Below are 15,000 nucleotides of genomic sequence, written 5' to 3'. Positions count from 1 at the left end.
TTTTCTCTCCCTTACCGAGCGCGCCGTGGAAGGAAGTTTTAAGGCCGCGATAGCATGATGTTCCCGACGACCCGTGTCCGGCCCATCCTCCTGCCCTCCTTCCTTCCTTCCTTCCTTCCTTCCTTCCTCCCAAAATATGTTTTCCTCTTTATGCAAAAATTTTGTATTCTTCCTTTTTTTTTTTTTTTTCTTAGTTCGTTCTCTTCTTTCATCCTATGTTTCTTATTTCCTTTCTTTCTGTCTGTCTTTCTGTCTTCTTGAATATTTTTACTTCTTTATTAATCCATGTATTCTTCCTTCATGTTTTTTTTTTCTTCCTTCTTTCCTTCGTTTTTTTTTCTTTCTTCCTCTCTTTCCTTTCACATTTTTTTTTTTATTCACTTATATCTTGTTTTCCTTCCTCTTCTTCTGTTCATTCATTTATTTATTCCTTATTCTCTGCCTTTTCTTCCATTCCTTTTTTTCCTTGACATTTTCTTACCATTATTCTTTAAGATCATTTTCTTTTTCACTCCTTCCGTGTCCTTATTTTTATTCTTCTCTCTTCTTCCCTCATTTCCTGTCTTCTCTTTGTGCTCTCTCTCTCTCTCTCTCTCTCTCTCTCTCTCTCTCTCTCTCTCTCTCTCTCTCTCTCTCTCTCTCTCTCTCTCTCTCTCTCTCTCTCTCTCTCTCTCTCTCTCTCTCTCTCTCTCTCTCTCTCGTGTTTGTGTTGTGTGTGTGTGTGTGTGTGTAAACAAATTAACAAATATTCCTTAGGCGAGTGTATTTAAATTCAGAGAGAGAGAGAGAGAGAGAGAGAGAGAGAGAGAGAGAGAGAGAGAGAGAGAGAGAGAGAGAGAGAGAGAGAGAGAGAGAGAGAGAGAGAACATTCATGGGATACTCTCTCTCTCTCTCTCTCTCTCTCTCTCTCTCTCTCTCTCTCTCTCTCTCTCTCTCTCTCTCTCTCTCTCTCTCTCTCTCTCTCCCTCCATCTTCGTGTTTCCTTTCCTCCTTCTCTCTGTCTTATTCACCATTATCTCCCTTACTCTCCCTCTTCCTTCCTCTCTCTCTTCCTTATTTTCCATCAGTCTCACCTTCCTCTTCTCCTTCACTCCTCGCTTCACTGTTGTCCCTTCCTCCTTTCTCATCCTTGTGTTCTTCCTTCATCTCATTTATCTCTTCCACCCTTCCCCTAACATCCCTCTTCCTCTCGCGAAAGTAAGAGGAGGAAGAGGAGACGAACAGGAAGAGAAGGAGGAGGAGGAGGAGGAAGGAGGAGGAGGAGGAGAAGTAAGGCATTGTCTTCCTGATGAATAGAATTACATATGGGAGAAAAACAATTACATTTAGAGAAAAATATTTTTATGAATGACAAAATTAAATGGAAGAGAAAAGTTAAAGAAAAGGTGGAATTGAAAGAGAAGCAGGAAAGTTCAAACAAAAAGAAGTAAGAGACAAAAGAGATAAAAGAAGGAAAGGTGAAATAAAAGTGAAAAGTGGAAAAAGGTGGCAGTTCAAGAGGAAAGGTGGAAAGCTGGTACTGAAAAAAGAGGAAAGCAAAATAGAAAAAAAGATCATTGAAGGTGAAAAACAAAGATAAGATAAACGTTAAAAAAGTGGATATTCAAGAGAAAACAAAAACAACAACAACAACAACAACAACAACAACAGCAACACCAACAACACCAACAACATCACCACCAACAACAACAACAACAATAATAACAATAATAATAACAATAATAATGCAAAAAGATGAAAAAGAAAGATGAAATAAAAATTAAATAACAAGTAATCAAGAGAAAATACAGAAAAAAACAATATTATCAAAAAAAAGAAAACGAAGAACAAGTAAATAAAAACAAGAAAAATGTAAAAAAAAAAAAAAAAGATGAGATAAACACGAAAAAAAAGTTAAAATTCAAGAGGAAAAAGGCGGAAAAACAGTAATGCAAATCACCTGTGGCTTCCTTAATGACTCACCTGCGCCATATCTCATTAAGGAGGACTTGCTAATGAGGGCGTGAAGAGGCCATTGCCACCACTAACGAACTAATGACACGCACAGGTACGCCAGTCACCACGTGCATCTCCTTGGGCAGGTGCAACAATTACCTTTCCAATTACCGTCTGCTTTCCTGTCCCTTACCTGTCTGTCTTCCCGGCGCACCTGTCCAGTCTTCGTTCACCTGTCACACGTGTTTCTGGGCTCGTTTTCTATCTCACTAACTCCCATTTTCTCTTTTTTCTCTTCTCTATTGCTATCATAACTCTTCTAATTTATCTTTCATCATCTGAGCTCATTATCACCTGTTCTCTATGATAGGACACTTCTCCATCTCCTCCTCCTCTTCCTCCTTCTGCTTCTCTTGCCTTTCTGTTCTCCTTTTCCTTCTTCTCTTCCTGCTCCTTCTCCTCCTCCTCCTCCTCCTCGTGTTTCGGTCAAGGTTATCAGTATGGAAGCACGCGGTCTGCCCCTGTTTTGTCTCTAATTATGTGTGTGTGTGTGTGTGTGTGTGTGTGTGTGTGTGTGTGTGTTAGTTCCCTCTCCCTCCCTCCTTCCCTCTCTCTCCCTCTCTCTCTCTCTCTCTCTCTCTCTCTCTCTCTCTCTCTCTCTCTCTCTCTCTCTCTCTCTCAGTGACCTCAAATGACCCCCTCGTGACCTAAGAAGCCCCGTGATGACCTCCCCAATGGCCATGTTACAATATCACGCAAGCCATTGTGTCACCAGTATTAAACCCGTATTAAGATTGTCTCCACGTGGCACTAAAAAACTGTGTGTGTGTGTGTGTGTGTGTGTGTGTGTGTGTGTGTGTGTGTGTGTGTGTAGCCTTGAACTTTGCTCGACTCTCCAGCTTTAGGTCAGTCAAGGAGAGAAGAAGGAGGAGGAGGAGGAGGAGGAGGAGGAGGAGTAGGAGGAGGAGAACGAGGACGAGGAGGAGACGGAAGAGTATGAAGGGAAGGAGGAGCAGGAGAGGGAGGAGGAGGACTTGGAGGAGGAAAAAGAAAGAATAGAAAGGAGACAAAAGCGTATCAAAGAAGATCCTTCCACTTGAAATGTTGCAAGAAAAGAAAACAAGAAAACACTAGACATGGAAGAGGAGGAGGAGGAGGAGGAGGAGGAGGAGGAGGAGGAGGAGGAGGAAGAGGAAGAAATGAAATAACATGGAGGAAGTAAGAGACGAGTACGTGGAAGCGAGTCTCTCACACACATATACATACACACGCACACACACACACACACAAGTTCCCTCCACTAGGAACGGGCACATAAAGAACAAGCCTCCATTTCTTGGCTCAGCAGATCGCCTCTTTATGATCATTAAATTCCCACCACTAAAGCTGTCGTGACGGCGGCCAGGCGACACCAAGCTAAGATTAGACCCACTGCTGCCGCCTGTCCCCTTGTCCCCTTGTCCTCTTGTCCTCTCGTCCTGCTGCCCCTCACCGTCTTGTCTCAGGGACGGTTCGAGGTTGTCACTGTGATGCCTGGGGTTCAGTGATGGCTGTAGCAGTAATAATAGTAGAAGCAGTAGTAGTAGTAGTAGTTGTTATTGTTGTTGTTGTTGTTGTAGTAGTAGTGGTAATGGCAGGAATCAGTAACTAAACTCGACTAAACTAAACTAACCTAAACTAAATTCAAATAAATATTGTTTTTTTTTCTCTCGGATCTTTTACTTGTGTTTATTTATTTATTTTTTAATTCTTTTGCTTTTTTTGAGTGAGTGTTGGGATTGAGAAGTCTCAAAAGCATCATGAGTGGCTACCTTTTTCCTTTTTTTCTGTCCTTAGGTGGTCTCTCCAGTGCATGATAAGAGAAGTAGTAGTAGTAGTAGTAATAGTAGTAGTAGTAACATTAGTCAGGCAATTCTAAATCCATCAAGTAATTGCTATCGCCATAACTTAGTGTCTTGCATCAGGCCATTACGGGGGAACCATCAATCACGTAACTTCATTCCTTCCATGATTAACAACCCAATTACGGATCATTTAATTACACAAGGTGACAATTACTTATACTTATAATGGTCCACCAGAGACGCCCAAAGAACTACACCACGTAACCCAAATTCTTAAGTGAGATGAAAAAGGCGAGTGAATTACCAAAATTAAATGCAGCGAGGTGATCAGCAGTCAATTAGATGAGTATTTATTGCTCACCCTTTGAAAGAATGCGCAAATACCATTAATTTTATTGTTGTATCTCCTGTTAATGTTACTACTACTACTACTACTACAACTACTACTACTACTACTAATAATAATAATAATAGTAATAATAATACTATACTACTACTGCTATTACTACTACTACTACTACTACTACTACTGCTACTACTACTACTACCACCACCAGAGAGAGAGAGAGAGAGAGAGAGAGAGAGAGAGAGAGAGAGAGAGAGAGAGCGAGCGTGTTTGAGAGGCTCTGTTCTTCTGTAGTTTTAATTAGGGCAAAATTTTTTTTCATGTTTAATTGAGGCATTACACCGCCGGAACTACGAAACTACTTTTTTAGCCTTCAGAAGAAAGAGCTCTTGTCCTCCTTCTCTTCCTCCTCCTCCTCCTCCTCATACGTCTCCTCTCTCTCTCATCCTTCTCGTCCCTCCTTAAGTAGTGCAATTTTTTTTTATATCTTTTATATTCCCGTAAGAAGAGTTATATAATACGATTACACATAATTCATGCTGTTAATTGAATAGAAAAGATCTCTCTCTCTCTCTCTCTCTCTCTCTCTCTCTCTCTCTCTCTCTCTCTCTGTGTGTGTGTGTGTCTCGCAGCCTGGCTCAGTTCAGCAAGTTCGTGAGAATTGGACATAAATACCACTCAGGTTGAGCTGCGTCAGGCCTGCATGGTGCTGGAGACGTGGAGGCGCGGCACACGCAGAGCTTCCCCAGATCTTGAAATTAACCCTGTAATATAGACAAAAAATATTCACTCCTAAGAATTTTTCGCGGTCATGATATAAAAAACAATTCTCGAGAGTCATGAGAATTAGTCGAGGTTCCCCAACATGGCTGCCGTCCCCAGTGCCGGAGTCCTGAAACGAACATTAAGAACATTAAGCCTAGGACGATATGCAGTTGTTATAATGCCGTCCCGGTGATAAAGAAACGCAGTGCAATATCAGAATTCCAGCCACCACACTAGCGGGACACGCGGCCAGTAGCTCCATTAAGGATTTTTCCGTCCCTCTGCGCCGTCCACGTAATTCTTGTCCCGCGAGCAGTACAGTCCATCCAGTTTGTTTACCTAGTGGCGGTGATGCGGAAGTGTGTCTGCCTCCGCTCTGTTTTTGATGCTTTCTTCCCTCACAGCGCCGGAAAACCAGTAAGTAATGCACCACTGAAGGTTCATAAACATTAGACGACTAAGGATATTAAGGCAGCCTCATCGTAGGTGGGTGTAATTAGCGTAATGGGGCGGGGAAATGAGGCGGCCTTGGCTAGGTGGCTGGGGGGTGAGGTGGACGTGGCCGAGGCGCTGCGCAGGAAAATTGTAAAGGCAGACAGGCAACCCAATAAACAGACAAGCACTGAAATAGATACATAGACATTATTTCAGCATGACGCCCGTACCTGTCGAATGAAACTATTTATTCTGGTAACTAAAATAATATGTTTCATTGTTACGTGCGTTATTTCCGCCATATATGTATTTTGTTTATCATTAGACTCATTTAGGGGTCTGTACCCGCTAGATTCCACGATATTTACCAGAATAATACGTTTAATTCACCAGATAAATAGCTGTGAAAATGTACTGATGTATATGCAGGTTAGACACATTAACCAGCTGGTAAAACAAGTAAATGGATGTGGAAGAATTTTTACAGGGCTGGGTGAGGTTGACGAGCATTGAGTAAAGTCCACTCTAATCCTGAGCTGCGTGTGGTCGCCGGCCGCTTTGATGCGAGTCCTTCCTGTCTTTCATTCTTGTGTCATCTGGAAATACAATAGTTTCAGCGTTGCACAGGGAGATTAAGGAGCTTTTCATAGGTACTACCCGGTATTAAACGGAAGTACTGCTCTTTTTATGCAGGGTAGTTTCTTTCTGACGTGCGTTAAGGCTTGCTACCTCCATGTACAGTTTTGTTAAAGTAATGCTGCGCTCACACATTCACGGACCTGACACGGACACCACTGAATCGCCGCTCGTGAGTGACAACATTGCATTTCTCGGCAGAACTCACTGGCGGGTGTGGTACGGACCGTCGGACGCCACTCGCGGATACAACCCGGCCATGACGCAGGCTTGAATTTAACACACTTACATGATACGGACACGATACGAACACGAGAAGGACGGGACGGATGCAATACGGAAATGATGCTGAGGCGACACGAATTTGATACAGAGATTTGTCCGTGTCAGTCATTTCAACTCGCGCAAAATAATCGACACGGATAAATTTGGACAAGGAGGTCGCGGTGGAGAGGTGTGAGTGTGGTACGAAAGTGGACTGGGCGACAACAAATATTTTACAGGCATCTCTTTAACATTTTTTACCGCTTTGGCTGCGTTTTAGTAACACCCAAAGCAGTCTAATATATAGTCTGCATCGATAGGTAAAGAAAAGAGAATTTTATATATATATATATTTTTTTTGTTTGTTTGCATGGGCGGATAAAGTAAAGAGAGAATAAGAGAGATTAACTTTGTATCTTCTGGGCCGCATGAATATTTAACATGCTTTAGTGTAAAAACTAAGTGAAAATATGTAAAGGACTAAGGGAAGAGAAAGACTAGTACTGAAAGGGTTAATACCAGTTTCATATCAAATTACATAAATAATCTTTGCATGTACATATTCTTTGCATTCTTGACTCATAAAGGAAGGAATTTGATGTTTCAGAAAGGAACCAAGAAGTGTTTCATAGATATTCTCTTTAACACTGAATAGTTTCTTGTTAACTTGCATGATTACTTTAAGTATTGCACTGCATTATTTAAGAAAGGGAAGGAAATGCGTATCTGTTATCTCTCTCTCTCTCTCTCTCTCTCTCTCTCTCTCTCTCTCTCTCTCTCTCTCTCTCTCTCTCTCTCTCTCTCTCTCTCTCTCTCTCTCTCTCTCTCTCTCTCTCTCTCTCTATCAGCCGTAAGGGAACGAAGTATACAGTACTCATATGTAGTAAATTGGAAGGTACGAGTATAGTGAATGAGAGAAAATAAATGACGTGTTTCTGTAGCTCGCTGGAAGGGAAGGCGAGACGGGAAGGTTGTAAATATATAATGAAGAGGATGGAGAGATAGACTAATAAATAGTTAGCTGACCAGATAGACAGACATGCCAGGTAAATAGATAGATGGATGGATAAATAGACAGCTGGAAAGAAAAAAAATATGTAAGGAAAGAACAGCATGATTTTATGTAAGACCAGTGAAAAGGTGATAGATATTAAAAAAAAAGTTTGATAATTAAAGAAAGTCAAAGACAAATTAGTTAATGTAGTCGCACACACACACACACACACACACACACACACACACACACACACACACACACACACACACACACACACACACAAACCGTTTATTATTATTATTATTATTACACACACACACACACACACACACACACATCATATCATGCAGGAGTAAAAAGAATCTTCCAGGGAGAGTGATGCCTGAATAATGTATAATGGAGATACCTGACACACGACGGAGAGAGGAGGAAGAGGAACAGCAGGAGGAGGAGTAGTAGTAGTAGTAGAAGTTAATCGTATCAAGGTAGGAAGAGTAAGAAAATGAGAGGTTGGTGATGGAGAGGGAGAAGTGAGGAAAGGAGAAGAAAGAAGATGAGGACCAGTAAATAACTAGGGGAAGAGAAAATGGGAAACAGGATAAGAGGGAGAACTAACAGAAATTAATGACACGAAAGACAAGGAAAGTAAAGAAGAGAGGGAGGGAAACAAAAGGGAGAGGAGGAATCAGTGTAAGTTGTAAGGAAGAGAAGGAGAGGGAAATGTGTGACAGGAGAAGAGGAAGAACTAAAATGTGAGCAAGAAATGAATGAGAAGACAGGGAAGGAAAGAAGGAAGAGGAGGAGGAGGAGAGGGAGATAAAGGATGTGTATGATGAGCAAATGAAGGAGGGAGAATGAACAGAGGAACAAAGACGAAGGAGGAGGACAAGAAAAGAGGCGAGGATGAGAAGATGAGGTGGGAGAAAGGAGGAAAAGGAGGAGGGGGAGAGAAGGAAGAAGGGATTCAAGAGAGTGGATGTGGATGAAGGTAGCAGACCGAGAGAGATTCAGTTAGAGGATAATAATGGCGTGACGTGGCAACTGAGGATGGGGGCGAACACACACACACACACACACACACACAGGAACAGGACTCGCAATCTCATACCTGTCTTTCCGAGGAGTTTCAGGAAGACTAATAAAAACAGAGAGAGATGCGTAGGTATCTTTTAAACCGAGCGACATGAGTATAAGTTCCCATGTCGAGGCTTTCATTTGTATGTTAATGGATTCCATATTTGCATGTTAGGTGTGTTACGCAAATACGGTGTTGTGCTGTGTGTGTGTGTGTGTGTGTGTGTGTGTGTGTGTGTGTGTGTGTGTGTGTGTGTGTGTGTGTGTGTGTGTGTGTGTGTTGTGCTGCCTTATGTATGAGTCTCTCTCTCTCTCTCTCTCTCTCTCTCTCTCTCTCTCTCTCTCTCTCTCTCTCTCTCTCTCTCTCTCTCTCTCTCTCTCTCTCTCTCTCTCATAACAGCATTTGAATAGGGAGTGATTTAAAGATCCATATTTTTATCCCTAAGATTTGACAATTTTCTCCCATTGTTTTCAGAATTTCCTCCTGTTTTTTTTTTCCCCTTTTCCTTTTGCTGAGTGGGCATGATGTTTCCCGAGGAGGACTGTGACGGAGGGGCGAGGCGACGCTTTGGCAGGGAAATATATAGATTGTTTGAAGAAAATGTTTATTCGTAGTGTCCTGGTAACTTTCCTCCCATCATTCCGTTTTCTGTTTTTGTTTGGTTTTGCTCGAAGTTTTAATGTTGTTCAGTGTTTGGAGCGCTGCGGAGTTTTGGTTTGTGGGTTTTGCTTCGTGTATTTTGATTCCTTTGTTTTGATTTTTCTCTGCTTTTTTTTTCTCCTCTTTTTCTCTGCATTTTGATTCTCCTTCTTGTTTTTATCTGTTTTATATTCGTTTCGTCTGTGTCTGCCTGTCTGTCTGTCATTATGGATGTGTGCCACTGTTTCTCTCTCTCTCTCTCTCTCTCTCTCTCTCTCTCTCTCTCTCTCTCTCTCTCTCTCTCTCTCTCTCTCTCTCTCTCTCTCAAACTTTAAACTCTATTGGTTATTTGATAATGTATTCATGTAAAAACTGGAAAGTTTAATTACACGGAATTTTGCAAAATATGACCCCTGGGTTTCCGTCCCTAAAACTGAAGATAGATAGATAGATAGATAGATTAGATAGATTAGATAGATAGATAGGTAGGTAGATACACATAAAGATGGATGGATTAATTTATGGATGAAGAGAATGAGGGAGGAGAAGGGGGAGGGGGAGAGATGAATGAATAGATAAGAGGAAAATAGATACGCGTTATTGTATTGCATCACAGATAAATAACAGATAGATAGATTTAGGAAGGGACAGAGAGGGAGAGGACGGGAGGGAGGGAGGGACGAGGATAGGCGGAGGAAAGAATAAATAGATAGGAGAGAGAGAGAGAGAGAGAGAGAGAGAGAGAGAGAGAGAGAGAGAGAGAGAGAGAGAGAGAGAGAGAGAGAGAGAGAGAGAGAAACGGATGCATATTATTGTATTGCATTTTTACTCATTTTCGTGAGGAATTTGTTTACACGTAATACTTTTCATTGTATTTCCGATATTGGCTCGCGTGTGTTCGTTCGCCTGTAAGCTACATTTCCTACATGAGCTGCGCGGCCCTGCATGACGCAGGCAGGTGGAATGTAGGCCCTGCGTCGGTTATTGTGCCTCGTGTTTCTCCCCCTCAGCTGCTCCCTGGACCTTCAACTCAGAGGCGTATTTTGAAACGCTTTGTTCTCTCATCAGGAATGTTTTTAAAAGGCCACACAGATGAATGGTGCGGTTCTCATACGTATTTTTGCCATTGATGATGCGGAATATTATTTATTTTTATCTTTAGTACCACGAAAACACTGAAAATCACAGTAAGTTCGACTACAGGCCGTTAAAAGTGAAGGTAAGGCGTCGGAACGTTTGAGAATGTGTGACCTAAATGTTTCGTCACCTTAACAAAGAGCTGTGGTGTTTGTTGTAGGAGTCTTTAAGAGTGTTTTGATGACTAGTGATAGTTTAACAAGGATTCTCTATGACTGAAAGGAAATCTGTTACGAGAAGCCGACTAATCATCCCTGTAGCCTTTGAGAAATAACTCCTATGAAAACCCTGAGCGTTTAGGAATGCATGTTTAATTGAACAAGTAGAGGGTGACCTTGAACCCCGTGTGACAAGAGCGGGATTCGAACTAGCGAGCCGGTTGACCCAAGGCGAGGTTAAGTCAATTGCACCATCGTTTTTATTTGAATTTTATGGTCAAACTTTTATGAAATTATGTATATGAGGATTATCTAGGAGTATAATCTATAATGAGAATATAATCTATAATTTATCTGATGATTCTGTTTTAAGAATGGCCTAGTTAGCATAATATTAAATAGATAGTGGGAAAAATATTTAACTTTGTCGGTGAGTGAGATAATTATGTGAAGTGGTTTTCGTGGTCACCTTTTTTGTTAAAGTTAATTTACACTGGCCTTGGCTTCTTTAAGTTATGCTTCTTTATATTTAGTCACGTTAAATTTGGTTAGGCCTTTCCTTAGCCAAATAAAAATTTAACACAGTAATTCCTTAACAAGACAAACTTAACCTAACCAAACGTAATGTAACTCCTACACAAACCTAACCCAGCCTTTCATCATTGTTATCATGACGTTTTTTTTTCTTTTTTTATTCATTATCTTTTTTCTTTCATTTTTTTCTTTTCTTTCCTTTTTCTTCTTCTTTTCTTTTCTATTCTTTTCTTCTTCTTCTTTTTCTTCTTCTTCTTCTTCTTCTTCTTCTTCTTCTTCTTCTTCTTCTTCTTCTTCTTCTTCTTCTTCTTCTTCTTCTTCTTCTTCTTCTTCTTCTTCTTCTTCTTCTTCTTTTTCCTATTGTTGTTATTATTATTGTTATCGTTGTTGTTACTACTACTACTACTACTACCACCACCTCCTCCTCCTCCTCCTCCTCCTCCTCCTCCTCCTCCTCCTCCTCCTCCTCCTCCTCCTCCTCCTCCTCCTCCTCCTCCTAGGCACGTCACTTCCATCACGTGCACTGCCTTACGACGCTACTGTGTGTGTGTGTGTGTGTGTGTGTGTGTGTGTGTGTGTGTGTGTACTTTTTGTCCCGTAATCGCCCGCGCACTCCAGGGTTAAGTAGATCTGGTTAACAGGGAGGGGGGTGGGGCTCACTTTGCTGCCTGAGTAGGACACACTAATTACTGAATACCTCCTGTTTGCCCATTAGCTAACTCCCAGGTCAGGTAATCGCCATAATGACCCCACTCAGATTAGACGAGGCTCTGCTACACTCCAAATAAGCTGGTTAACTACGGAAAGCTGATTAATTTACCTCATGTTTACTTCTGGCCTTTTTTTTTTTTCAATTCTTACTTTATTATTATTATTATTATTATTATTATTATTATTATTATTATTATTATTATTATTTTTATTTTTATTATTATTATTTCGTTTTAATCTTCAGAGTTAGGCAGATTTATTTTTGAGGTGCTTGGTCTGTATTTATTTGGTTATTTATTGATCTGTTTACTTGTTTATGCATTCATATGTTTATTTAGTCATTTCATCTATTTAGTTAAGATCGATAAAGCTGATTAATTTGCCTGACGGTTACCTCAAGGTCATTTTCTTTTTCTTTTTATTCTTTCATGGTAGATTACTTAAAGGAAGTATTATTTATTTGGTATCATTTTATTACGTATTGGAAGGGAGTTTATGGATTAAGTGCAAAAAAAAAAAACTGATTCATGTTTGCTGTTGACCTTGAGATTAAATTCGAAAATGAAACTAATTAACTCCTTTCATTTTTTACCTGTATTTTTTTTTTTAACCTTTACCAGTTTCTATTTATTTATTTATTTATTTATTTATTTTGTTGTTGTTGTTTAGGTTTACTGGGAGATAGTTTACAGAAAAAAAAAATACCTTTCTTTTACTTGTACTGTTATTTACTTTTATCTTTAGTATTTTTTTCTTTTAGCTGTACTGGTGATTAATATACTGATTAAATTCCAAAGAGTGAGAGAAAAAAACTCATTAATTCACCTTATTTTTACCTATAATTCTCTTTTACCTTTATCTGTTTTTCCTTCTTTTTTCTTATTTTTCGTTTATGTTTAGCTTTACCGGGAATTAATTTACAGGTTAAATTCGAGAGACAGAGAGAGAGAGAAAGAAGAAAAAAAAAACTCATTAATTCACCCTATTTTTACTTATAATTTCATTTTACCCACACCAGTTTTCTTTACATTTTCCTTTTTCTTCATTATTTTTCCTATCTAGCTTTACTGAGAGAGAGATTAAATTATAAAAAAAAAAAAGACTAATTAACCCACATTATTATTATCTTTTTCACTCATAAAAGACTGGAATTTTACCTTTACCGCCGCGTTTCACCTCTAATGACAGGTATGTGCATAGAGTAATTAGGCGCGGACGTGTGTGGCGGGGTGTGCAGTGCCCGGCAGGTGGAGGCAGGTGTGGACAGGTGAGCCTGATGCGACCCTTTGCTGGGATTTTAGCCCAGTGAGTGCCTGCAGGTGGGGGATGCCTGGCCAAAAGAAAACGGAGTACGAGTGTCAGGGGAGACGTGTGATTTGATGTACTGGTGTTTTCATAGTTTTTTTTTTCTTTTCTTTTTTCGTTTTTTCTCCTTTTTCATTAGCCTAATTTTCCTAGTCATTTTTTATTCATATATTTTTCTTTTTGTTTTGTTTTATTTATTTATCCTTTTATTTAAGTGTCTTTTTTTCTTTCCTTTTATTTATCTCTGTCGTGTTATTTTCTCTTTTCTCAGTGAGTGCCTGCTGGGAGAGGCTGACCAAAAGAAAACGGATTGTGTGCAATGGGGGACTTGTGTGATTTCATGTACTGCTGTTTTTCATGACTTTTTAAGAAAAATTTTTCCTACATTTTTACTTCGTTTCTTTTCCTCGTTTCCCCTTGCCGGGTTTTCATCCATGTTTTTTAATGGATGGACATTCTTTTCCCTTCTCTTTATTCATCTGTGTCGTGTATTTTTTTCTCTCTCTTTTCTATGTATTCTTTGTGTTCTTTATTTTTTTCTAAATATGAGACATTTTGCTTCATTTTTCTTTAATTTTATTTATCTTTTACTTGTCTTTTTCATGATTTTATTAAGTCTTCACGAACAAGTATAATTACTGATTGTAAATTATTGGTAAACGTATATTTACAACAACAACAACAACAACAACAACTACTACTACTACTACTACTACTACTACTACTATTACTACTACTACTACTACTACTACTACTACTACTACTACTACTACTAAAAATGGTAATAATGATAATAATAGCCCCAAAAAATAATATTAATTTATGAATATTGTATCAGAGAGAGAGAGAGAGAGAGAGAGAGAGAGAGAGAGAGAGAGAGAGAGAGAGAGAGAGAGAGAGAGAGAGAGTCAGCACACCAGCATTAACATTAAGCCTCAGTTCTAAATTACTGACTGATATGAATATAAAATAAAAAAAGAAAACAAATAGTTACATGGAAATTAACTCTGAAATTTTGTGCTGCCGCGGCCAAATTAGTGTTTTTACTTTGTTTTCTCTGAGGACGTGTGTGTGTGTGTGTGTGTGTGTGTGTGTGTGTGTGTGTGTGTAAATATAGATTGCTTTCTTCAGTAATGTAAACAGATGTGGGGGATGCGTACTTAAACACACACACACATACACACACACACACACACACACACACACAGAGAGAGAGAGAGAGAGAGAGAGAGAGAGAGAGAGAGAGAGAGAGAGAGAGAGAGAGAGAGAGAGAGTTGTTTAATAGAAGATTACGAATTAGGAGAAGCAATTAAAAAGAAAATGAAGGATAGAAAAGTGTTCCTCCTTTACTCATTTTATTTATTTCTTCTTCTTCTTCTTCTTCTTCTTCTTCTTCATCTTCATCTTCATCTTCATCTTCCTCTTCCTCTTCCTCTTCATCCTCCTCCTCCTCCTCCTCCTCCTCCTCCTCCTCCTCCTCCTCCTCCTCCTCCTCCTCCTCCTCCTCCTCCTCCTCCTCCTCGTGGTTCTGTTGCTCCCTAATTTATTAATATTATATTGTTATGCAGTCACATTAGTCTGATTGTAATTCTTTCCCGACTTCTAGAACATTCATGGGACACGCTCTCTCTCTCTCTCTCTCTCTCTCTCTCTCTCTCTCTCTCTCTCTCTCTCTCTCTCTCTCTCTCTCTCTCTCTCTCTCTCTCTCTCTCTCTCTCTCAATTTAAGCACACTCGCCTAAGGAATAATTGTCAATTTGCTTACACACACACATACACACACACACACACACACACACACACACACACACACACAGAGAGAGAGAGAGAGAGAGAGAGAGAGAGAGAGAGAGAGAGAGAGGATATGGACTCGGTTACCTCTTCGCATCTTTCTCATAATTACGTGTCGCATTCTGTCTTGGCAAATCTTTCGCTTTAATAGTGAATCATGAAGGTAAAGGAGGAGGAGGAGGAGGAGGAGGAGGAGGAGGAGGAGGAGGAGGAGGAGGGCATCGATATTAATAAGGATAGTGGATAATACGGCGTGAAGAGAAAGAAGACCAGGGACACAAGGAAGAGGAGGAGGAGGAGGAGGAGGAGGAGGAGGAGGATTGATAATTATAAGGATTGACGATGGTAAAAGATGAAGAGGCGAAAAATAGGGCAGGAAAAAACTGAATAATACCAGCAAGTAGGAATAAAAAAAAGGGATAAGGAGGA

General features: G+C 40.0%; 1 long non-coding RNA gene across 1 annotated transcript in view; it reads left to right on the top strand.

Annotated features, from left to right (window-relative positions):
* Positions 1–5,215: 5,215 nt before the first annotated feature.
* The window catches only part of LOC135114718 (uncharacterized), a 120,559-nt gene continuing 110,774 nt past the window's right edge, over positions 5,216–15,000 (top strand). Inside the window, exon 1 of the long non-coding RNA XR_010275649.1 lies at positions 5,216–5,307. This is a non-coding gene — a long non-coding RNA (uncharacterized LOC135114718). The remainder of the gene's footprint in view (positions 5,308–15,000) is intronic.

Source organism: Scylla paramamosain, chromosome 28, assembly GCF_035594125.1.
Source record: "Scylla paramamosain isolate STU-SP2022 chromosome 28, ASM3559412v1, whole genome shotgun sequence".
Lineage (NCBI taxonomy): Eukaryota > Metazoa > Arthropoda > Malacostraca > Decapoda > Portunidae > Scylla > Scylla paramamosain.
The sequence above is the reverse complement of the archived record's forward strand: the minus strand, read 5'-3'. Positions and strand labels throughout refer to the sequence as shown.